Consider the following 11,231-nt stretch of genomic DNA (forward strand, 5'->3'; position numbering starts at 1 on the left):
GTGGCAAACAAAGTGGGCTCCCAGACTGTTCTTGGAAGAGTCCAGTCAGCTGCCAGAAGGGATTATCTCCTGCAGCTGGCCTTGGGTCAAGGATCTGGAAAGCCTCCTGTGTCCCCAGCATTCTCTTGGCCTCAGTGAGGTCACGGGAATGCCTCATGTGCAAGTCTCCACATGGCTGTCCCCAAGCAGACATGGACCAGGCCACTTCCTTGCACCCCAACCAAAGGCAGCAGAAGATACAGGAGGTCAGCACTGCTGGAAACCTGGCCCTGAAGTCACCTCTGGGACTGTAACTGCTCTGGACTTCAGCAGGTGCAATGGCTTTCACCCCTTTGTCCTTCAGAAATTAATCATTCTGAATATGTCTTCCTCAAAAGTGCACTAAAACACATTTTGTGAGTTCTTTGGGCTGATTAGTGCTTAAAAAAACAAAAAAAAATGGGGATTACATGCCTGACAAGTATTGGAATAAATGGTGTGAACAGTAGAACAGTGTGTGCTGGGAAAGAGAAGCATCCAGGAACCTTTTCAAGTTGGCAATTATGCAACTTAGCAGAGGAGACTGGTGACATCCCAGTAATCCTCTGGCCCTCTTCACACACACACACACACACACACACACACACAAAAAAAAAAAAAAAGAAAAAAAAAGCCCACACCATTTCAGCTGGATGAGAGATGAGAGAAAAGTAACAGAGATTTATACTTCTATACTTTCCAAACCCTTTAATTCTGAAGATAGACTGAGCTCAATTTCTGCAGATGAAAGAAGGAAAGTGGAGAATTATTACAGATGTCTACTGAAAAATCCTAAGGCTTGCATTGTCTTCACCACCAGATGAAAAAAAATTAAGAAGAGAAAAAGCATATCTGACAGAACCTTGAGAAATTAGAGAAAATGGTCATTAAAGCACTACTTATCCATTATTTGTTCACAGTAATTTGTATTCCCAGAGCAGGAAAATGAACTAGAGAGAAAAAAACAGTGTGGTGAAAGAAACAAACAAAGATATGCTTTCCAATCATACTCTAAAGAGAGTTAGAAAATCCACACAATGGAACTGAAAGAAAAGAGAAAGAGGAAAGAATATGAACTGCTGAGAGTATGCCAAAATATTAGTCATCCCTTGAGTCTACCCTGAAAGGTTAGTGTTGTTTTTAAGAACACATTCCTTTAAGGAAAAGAATAATTTCCTAGCAGAGGTAATTTCTGGATAGTCATAAACTCTCTCAAAAGAAGCAGAAACCCCAATGGTGAAGTCAACAAAATCGAGGCAGAAGGAGAGGAGGAGGAAATCTGCACAGGAGTCCTCAGGGCAACCCCAAGAGTGACCTTCTACTGGAAGGGAAGAGATATGGCAAAGCCTGGCAGAGAGCAACAGCTGAGTAGGTAAAGATTTGGGTGGAAAAATGTCAACAATGAAAGGGAGTAGAAAACAGGGAAGTGTTTACTACAGATCACCCCTCTAGGACAGATGGCACTGGAGAAGGCTGACTCACTCTTGTCCAGCCAAAGTTTGATTAATCTGAACTATATACGATTTTCATGGAGATGAAGAAGATAGGCCAAAATTTTGTCACTTATCTTGCGGCCCACAATACAGAATTTGTGAATTTTCAGTTCTGAAAAATTTTCAGGGACTCTAGCAATTCTTAATGAACTAAGGGCTGTTACAGAGAAGAGTCCCTCCTGCTGGTTCTATATCAAACTCTCAGGCCAGCAGTGTCTCCAGGTCACCTGAAGTTGCACTGGAACCTGACCAGTGCAATGAAGAAAACATCACTAACTTTGCGAGTTAAAAATACCAATCATTTTAATTTTAATTTAATGAGAGGCTATGCATTTCATTTTTCTGGGATTGTAAGTGGCAGGATGTTACCCAGGAGGGAAGAATGGTTTATGAACTAGATGGCAGGTCTCATGCCTCCCTGAAAGGAAGACTGTGAACAGAGCTCATCAGTCTGAATAACCACTATGCCAGGACCTCATCTAGAAGCTTCGCAATTTACAAATTTCTGAGCGCTCCTAAGCCTCTCTGGCATGCCTGGGAATTAAGGGTGCCCAGAATCTCTGGATCAATCTCTGTGTATAATGACAATTTGATCCACTGTCATCTGGACAACACACCACCCTTCCCACTGAGTGGCCAAGGCTGATATTTGGCTCACTTTTATTGCTAGGCATTCCTTAACATTGGAAAAAAAATTAATAGACTCAGTACTTCAATATGTTATGAGGTAAAAATGCTGTTTTTCAAAGTAAGTGATGACACTTCATATGAATTCAGGAAGAAAGAAAGAAATCTTTTAAATTCAGTTTATTAATTCTAAGCAATGGGTCATGGCTAGAATCAATGGATATAAAGACTCCTGAAACAAATTAGTAGTCTTTCATCTTAACACTTGCAGCTCAGTTTTTCTAATGTGTTCAAGTTTCTTTTGCTATCTGCCTTCTCAATAGTTAAACTTTTGTCAGTCTGTTTTTCAGTCTAAAGACAGCTGAAGGACTATTTTACCAGACAGTGTGCAGAGTGCCAAACCCATTTTCAGCACACTTTAAGTATATTCATATTGTGGGAATCAGTGAGAAAATCTGTGTGCAAGAAAATCCAGTTTGGAGTTCCTTTGCTTTAGCAAATCCATAACATTCGTCCTGAAATGTGATCCATGTGATTACTAGCACGGATGGAAACATTTTGTTGTGCAGGGACTAAATGGAGTTAGAAACCTTAATTTAACACTACCTCATTCACACTCTGGAGAAGTCAGATCATGGTGTTATGTGATGTTGATAGAAAAAGAATTTAAACCAGTTTCTAAAATACAGTTCATCAACAGTTTGACTGGAGCTCCCTTATGGTAGCAACATATTCATCTGCTAATATTAAAGGTGTTTTTCATTGTTTTATGAGTTTGGAGCCATGAAACTGGAATTTTAAGGACTGATAAACACATACTAAGCCAAAACCAGCTGCTTCTCCTTGGGAGGTTTTGGGCTTGAGGTTTTGGTTTTCAGTAGCTCTTTCTTCTGAAGCAACTAACTCAATATTGCCTTTCACCAGAATCCAAAGCTTGGTTTTTGTTTGAATGCCCTTCTTACAGTCTTTTATGACTTTGGTGCAAATCTTGATCTATTTTAGGTTTTTAGCACCAACAAAATTTTTGTTTTACCATATGACTTCTGACTATATAGTTCCTTTACCTAGAGTTCAGAAATTTAAAAAATATTTCTGGTAAAAAGTTTCTTTAATCCTCAATTCATATTTCTGTTCCATAGAAAATCAGTCTATAAGAGGATAACAACAGCTTCATATTTAAGTATTTATTGGGAGATTAAGATTTCATGTGATGTAGGACTTAAAACTCAGTCTTTTACCTAACAGGTGTGTTTAGGTCTCCATGCTACCAGATATTTTCTAATTCATAATGAGAGAAATATGCACTACCATAACTGGACTCTTTGAGGTAATACTTTGAGAAAAATAGTATCTTTTTCAATCATCAAAAGGGTTCAAGGAAGTGCAAATACCCCCCACACACACACCACTACCACACTTCTGCCCTTCACCAAGGTTCTGAAATGTCAAAGACTAAATCAGTCTTCAGTTTTACTTTTCCTAAAATATTTTTATTAAATGAGGTCAGGAAGATCATTTAAGGAAAACCATCACAACTCAGTGAATCTGGAATATTTGAATCAAATCTGAAACTCAGCTCACTGAAATTTCCAAGCTTCTGCTAGTTGAGTTAGACTTTGCAATTTTTCTACAATTCCAGCAAAGTTTTATGGTCTTTTCCCTAGTTTTTTTGAATTACAACTTTTACAGAGTGAAATCATTGCCATAAAATGCTGAATTATCACATTGCAAAGATATCTAATGCACTCATCATAAAACACTCTCAAAATAGAAATCAAGAATATCTTAGTTTGAAGATTCACATTCAGCATCAAAACTGAAAGGAAGTAAAAGAGAAAAACAAGAAATTCTGAGAAATTTCTGCAGCTCTCTCCTAGAATTTCAACATGGTCAATATTTCTTCTTTTCCCCCGATGCCCTGGTGATGATAAACCTCAGGCCCAAACAGCTGTCTGAGCCATCTTGAATTCTCAAAACTGGAAACTCAGGAGGCTCTTTTGCTTGTGGCTTAGCTTGGCTGGTAAAATGTCCCTTTTAATCTACATTCACTTCTTCCTTATTTTCCTGTTGTTTCAAAATTCAACCCTTTCAAACAAATGCTCAGCTTTTGCAAGACTTTTAATAGAGCTCCCAGCTGTGACAAAGTACAAAATAATCAAAGAATGAACTATCAAAAATACTATCTGCTAATTCCAGAGGTTCATACATACCACACACTGCATAGAGAATGGTACATAAAGCATTCTGAAGCACAGCAAATAAGCATCTATATTTTTTAGCTACACACCATTGTATGTAACCCTTAACTCAGACCCAAACATTTCCACGATAGTTGGATGATAAAGATTTTCCCAGTCCTAAACTACTTTGGTTCCTCAGGCCTTGCAAGGAGGTCAGTCTCTTGGAGGCATAAAACTGTTGGCTTTATTCCTGTGTTCAGCAACATACATGGCTAAGGTGCAGGAGCTCTCTGAAGCTAACTCAAAATTGAGTTGCTTCCTCCAGCTCCAAAAAGTGAAAATCTAAACCAGTGGAGAAATTGCACTGTTCTGATATTTCCAAATTTCAGAAAAAATCTTGGTAACTTTCATGAAGTTCAGGTTTGATTCGAATTTTCCAATGTCATTAAATTTGGAATGTTGTTGTCTCTTTACTACCCTCATAATTCTTCTGGACCTCCTCCATTTCTGAATCACCTTCTGCAGGGCAAGGCAGTTCCAGAATACTGTGGTCATCCTTTCTATTTATGAAGACAGTATTAGCTGAAGAGGAGATAGAGCCAGCAATTTTAGGGTGCTTTTAATTTTTTTCATTTCTCAGGTATTTGTATGACTTCTTCACTCTCAGGTTCTGCAGAAAAGAAATGGAACAGCAACTATCGTGGAGTGATATTTAATTAATGTTTTCCTTTCAAAAACACAACAATTACATCTGCAGGGCTTTGACATTCAACTACATCAAAACCCTAGTATTTTCCATGGAGAAAATAGAATGTAATGATGAAACTTCTTTTATGAATAATATTTCTTTTTAATCCATTTTAATAATATTTCCAGAATTACTATTTAGTTACATAGGGGAGAAATAAAAACAAAGAAAGGCTTTTTCAAAACATTTAAACAAGGAGGCAATCTCTCATCCCCAAGTTTGCATTTACTTAAAATTTTATAGCTGAACTCAAATTCTATCACAGTCCTTCCACTGACCCTTAAAATCAATCATGACACCACTACAGGTCCCAGTTGAAATAGTCCCAATGGTCTTGACATACCTTTAAAGTACCTGTTATGCAAAGCAGAATAAGCCCCAATTAATGACACAGTAAAAGTTAGTTCATAGTTGTGGATGTTTTGTAGCTTTAGTGAGATTCAAAGAGAAGATGCAAAGATTTGGTTCAGAATTTTGTCTTCACCAGGGCTCTACCAGACACATACTATGAATCAAGACTGATCTACCTGCTGCTTTGTCATTGTCTCACTATTTCCTCATGTCCCTACATCTGTCCACACCCTTCTGTGTCCTCCCTGTTCCATGTGTTGACAGGGAGTTGTCTGCAGTAGGGACCATATGTTTGCCCCATGGTTGAATGATACCTGGCACAGGTGGGTCAGGGCCACTGAGCAGGACTTGCCAGGTGTCCCAGCTGCCACTCACAATGCAGTCAGAGGCAACTGCACGGGCACCAGGTCCTGACCTATCTGATCATGCTGAAGTGACAATTGCTCCTCCATCACATCATTAGAAACTGGATATGGTGTGTGCATGCTTGAAGTTTCACATTAGTTTAGCACCTGAACAACTTTCCTTAAGGTTGATCTGTAGTAGAATCTGTTTTCAGAAAATCTGTTTAGAAAATTAGTACATCAGTTACTATCATAAAGAGGAAATTTTTCACAAGGGGAATTTGTTCTTCATGGCATTGGAGACTAAACCATTTCCTGTGCTTTTAAAGATATTCTCTCATATAGAGATATTCTCTTATATAGATATTCTCTTAGATATTCTCTTATTCTCTATAATTAAATTCATAAGAAAAACCTTTTTTAAAAATTTTGGGTGCTGAACTGCATGTTCTTTATTTAATTAAGGGATATAATTTTGTATTAGGATTCTACACAAGACCTTCTGAAATACTTGCAGATCTTCTGGAAGATTGAAAGGAAACTTGGTAAGTTCCTGCGGCTTTGGAGCCTTGTAATAGGATGGGTTAGGCATAGGATCCAGTGGAAACAGACAGTGGCTAAATGTGTGCCTTCTCCAAACTGCTATCATTCTCCAAATAAGCTAAAAAAATGGAATTTTAAATAACAAATTAAATGCAAACCTCTTCTGCCTGAGAATCAACCTCCTTCATAAAAGATGGCGGTACATAAGCTTTGTTTGCTCCACTGTAAATAAAAAAAAAAATATACTCTAACAGTGTAGTCATTTAATATTTCTACCTCCTTTATTTTCTCTGCTTAACTCATGTATGGAAAGACTTTCACAAAAACGGACTACTCTAATAAAACCAGATAAAATCTAATACAGCATGCTGAGCGCTGAGGACAGCAACTAGAATTACACCAAGCTCTTTATTGGCATAGGGAGAAAAAGGATTAGAAATATCTTTTGTCACCTGGTTTTCAGACCCTGCCAGGCTCACCCACTAGGCATTACACAAGTTATGTAAATACTGTGTGTGCAGATTTTTTCCATTTTTTGCCTATTGGCAATTTTTTTCCAATCTTAACTTACCAGTAAGCTCTTATAATCAGTTAGGTCAGTGAAAAGCAGTGAGTTCATTTTCAAAGGAGCGGATCACTTACAGTTCCCTGGGACTCAGGGATTTTCAGAAACCAAGAACTGAAAATCATCTCTATTTCTGATTCTGAAATATTCAACATAAGTACTTAAAGGCAGCCTAAAAAATCAAAATATGTACAGCTGGCGGATGAGCATTACATCAGGACTTTGAAAAGGTGCCTCAGCTGAGACTCCTTGGTGGCCTCCAAAGAAAATTCCATGCCTGACTCTGTGCTCTACGTGCTGTGAGGCATGCACCCATTTGTGCTAATGATTATTGCCTTACCAAGAACTAATAATTTTTTTAAAAATTAATAACACAGCAGCTGACTTTTAAAATTGATGCAATCAACTGTTTTCCCAGACTTTAAAGCTAAAATTACTCAAGGGCTGCAATTCTGGTATTTGCTCTGATCCAGCATCATGGCATCTTTCATAGGATCAGCACCCCAGAAGAACAGAAATACAGAAAGTATCAAATGAGTGTGCAAACCTCATCAACACTCATTTGGAGATGTTGAGTTGAACTGCCAGGATATCACACCTACACCTTTGGGCATTTCACATCTTTGGGAGGATTTCAAATGTAAGGTATTTATATATGTGGCTGCAAGCTGTAAAACAGAAAATCACAAACTTCTGTGCTTCTATTCATATGTGGATATGCAAAATTTTTAAGTTGCAGAGGTGGAAAATCTCTCCCTATACTTATAGCTGCCTCCACATAATCCTGCAAGTTGGGTTTGTTTGACTTCTTCTTGATAAATATGTTTTACTGGCTATACTCTGTAATTCTCTTGAGTCCCTTGAATGGTCACTAGCAGTTCTAGCAAGCAGTGTTGTTGAAGAACCAGGACAGGCTTCCATCACTAAATGTTAATGGCATATTTGAAAAGACACAGAGTAGTTCTGAAGAAGTTTTTCAAGAGCTTAAAAGTTTAACAACGTCAGGACATCTCTCTGTCCTTGCTTGTTCTCTTCTCGAGCTGCCCTTATGGAGGTAGTGAGAATTCTCACCAGGGGGTAAGAAATTCCTTATTTGTTATACAGCCCATATCATCACCCTCTCTATTGCCTCCCAAGGTTGTTTCTGTTTTGAATCATCAGGTTTGTCAAGTTGTTGTTGCCAACAGCCACATCCAGCATCCAAAGCCTACTGAGGCGGATGCCCTACATGCCCTGTTACATGATTGACCCCTTCAAGGTTCAATCCTCAACAAAGTCTTTGCTGGAGCAGCAGTTTGTTGGTCAACATGGAGCAACCACCCATTGCACTGCACTTCCCAGCACACCAGTGAAAGATATTTGGTTGCTATATATTATATAGCAACATATATATAGGAGATATATAGATATAGATAGATAGATAGATAGATAGATAGATAGATAGATAGATAGATAGATAGATAGATAGATAGATAGATAGATAGATAGATATAGAGATAGATATAGAGATAGATATATGGGATATTTGGTTGGATACGTGACAGATATTTGGTGGCTTAAATAAGACGATTTTTTTTTCCACAGCACCTTGGTACCAGGGAACAGCAAGAGCAGAGATAATCACTAAGAAAGTTGATGAGGACTCCTATGGTTGAGACACCCTAGAAGGGCCCTGACTCTTGGGGTCTTCTACGGTCCTGGACCCCCAAGGCCCTTGCACAGTCAGTCACTGCACTTAAAATGCAGCAAAACTCTAAGTACAGCAAGAAATACAATAATAGAAATGACTGGGACCACGCCAGCCTCATTATAGATTTATTTCAAAGACACTAGGTGTACACCTGCCTAACCAGCCTGCCTTCAGCACACACTTAACCTGGTAGAATTTTTCCAGTTTTGTTACCTCCAGCATTTTGATTTTATCTTTGGGAAGAAAATGGTGAAGAAGTAAGAAATTTCAGCAGAAATATGATATGGAGGAAAAATCTTGGCACAAAATCATAGCCACTAATGAAAACTCTTCCCAGGTACAGTCTGTACATTGAATCTGAAAGTTGTAATCCAACATCACAGCTGTAACCACCACAGTCACAAACACAACATTTAAATCTTTTTATAATGATGAGGAGCTGGGCATTGAAACCTACAAAACCTAAGATATTATTTGGCCTGACCTTAGGAACAGCCTGAGAAAACAGCTGTTCTGTTGTTGCAGGCTCCAATCTGTAGTTAGGTTGCAGGGTCACAATTACTTGTTTCTAGACAACCCCTGAAAGTCTCAAAAGTTCAGATCACTGTATCTGATAACTCTTCTTGTAGGACACTTGATCTTCTACTTTCTAATGAAGCCTTTTCAAGAATCACTTTCATTCTGCACATACTGTGAACCCTATTATAAATCAAATGTCCAGGCAGTCCTACCTTGCTCTTAAGAATTGGCAATGACTTTTGGAGAGAATTATGGCCTAGATTTTCATAATCACCATGTAACTCCACTACAACTCCAGTAAATTCAAAGCAGTTTTTCAGCACTTCCCTTAGCATCAGCAGAAAGTTACACTTCATGCATTTCAGTAGGTCTCTTGTAAAAACTGTCCAATTCTGTGTGATAGCAGCAGAGCTTGCAGACAGCAGCTCATAAGAAAACAGCTCTGGGAAGGACGTCAAGAGATTACTTATTCCATCTCCACCACCTAGACAGTCTCACACAGACCCGGGTCATTATTAGAAGGTCTTTTGCTAACTTGCTCTTCTTTCTGAGGAAAGAAGGAGGCTGTCTCCCACAGCAGCCTGCACAACAGTTTGTTTCTCCTGTTCTCCCTGCTGTTTAAACTAGAACTTTCTGCAATTTATTAACTTGGTTCTAATCTTAACTCTTATGGTCACTGTTGAATAATGACTCTCCTGAATGTTCAAGGGTTTTTGAAATAGCTAGACATAGCTGAGAAATATCTTAACCACACCCCTACCTCCTGGAGCTTCAAGGGACTCCAATTCATTCAATCATCCCATGGTGGCTGAGCTTCCTAGACAATTCTTGATCTCTGCCCCCAGGAGCCCCACAGTCAAAGCACTGGTTTCCTGTCACAGACTTCAACAAAGCATGGCCAGTAGCTTAGAAGATCATTGTTGACTCTCACTGGTTCTTTGCAGCAGCATGTTCTGTTCCTGAACATCCCTCACAGAGCCATCCACACTGCAAGGGACATGGAGCAAGAAGTTTGTGTTCAGACCAAGAAAAAGCAACTTGAATACACATAGGAATGTTTTGTGACCTGTGAAACAAATGTCAGCTTGGAAAGTCAGTTTTGCTGCCCCTAGCACAGAGTACTAATCTATATATTGATCTAGCACTAACAGTCCAACACTAACTGCAATAAAGTTCTGCTCCTTCTTGCGCTCTTGCTTTCCTTCATCCACACAGCCAGCTTTCTCATGTCTCAGACAGACTCACATCCCATTGCCAAAGGTATGTTTTGGCCAGAGACCAGGCACAGAGGCTGGCTGCCTCCCCAGGTGGGAGACAGCCACTCTCGTGCCTGGGCACTGGGTGAGACTGTGCAAACAAGCGCTCTCTGCCAGGCAGTTCCTGCTCCAGGCAGCCGCCTTTGTTCTGCCCTCTCCTTGTCACCTCCTGCCTGCCGCTGCTCAGCTCTGCTTGCAGTTCACATAACTTGTTTTCCATCACCTCCAAGGAAAATGGCTATGTTCAAACCTCCTGCAAGCCAGATGTGCCCCACTGGTTGCCAGGTGAAATGTGCTAATCTAGAGGGACTTGAAGTTTAGGATTGCTTTAGAGAGTGTTCCTGTGTATGACCTTGTGCAGCATTATCCCAGCTCTATTTCTTGCAAAAGCAGGAGAATAAAGTCATTATGGATGAATGGAAAAATAATGAAACCAGAGAAGCAGCTGAGGCAGAGCTGTGTTGATCACACCAGGCTTTGTTTTCTGTATTATGTGGAGTCTCATACTCCTTTGGTGAGAGGTACCACTTTGAGACCACATGCTGTGCTTCCTCACAAAGAATTCACACCTTTTTTTTGCTTCTCCTGTATCCTGTAATAAAAGTCTTTTAGACTGTGGTTGGTCTCTGTGTATTGGAAAAATGGTGGATGGAGTTGAGACAGGAACCATGAAAGCTGTAGCATTCAATCTTAAGTGGAGAAAGCAGAATATGTAGCAATGGCAAAATCACTGCATAGAACTGTTTCAATAAAACTTCATGTTGTTGAACAGTAAAAGCATTTGTGTTTTTATTATTCTAAGATTCAATTAAAATCAGGAAGAGAAAAATAAGATCTAAACTACATGTGAACAACTGATCAAGGACAATGATTATCTACACGAACGAGACATATTTG

Source organism: Molothrus ater, chromosome 3 (genome assembly GCF_012460135.2).
Source record: "Molothrus ater isolate BHLD 08-10-18 breed brown headed cowbird chromosome 3, BPBGC_Mater_1.1, whole genome shotgun sequence".
In the NCBI taxonomy this organism is placed as follows: domain Eukaryota; kingdom Metazoa; phylum Chordata; class Aves; order Passeriformes; family Icteridae; genus Molothrus; species Molothrus ater.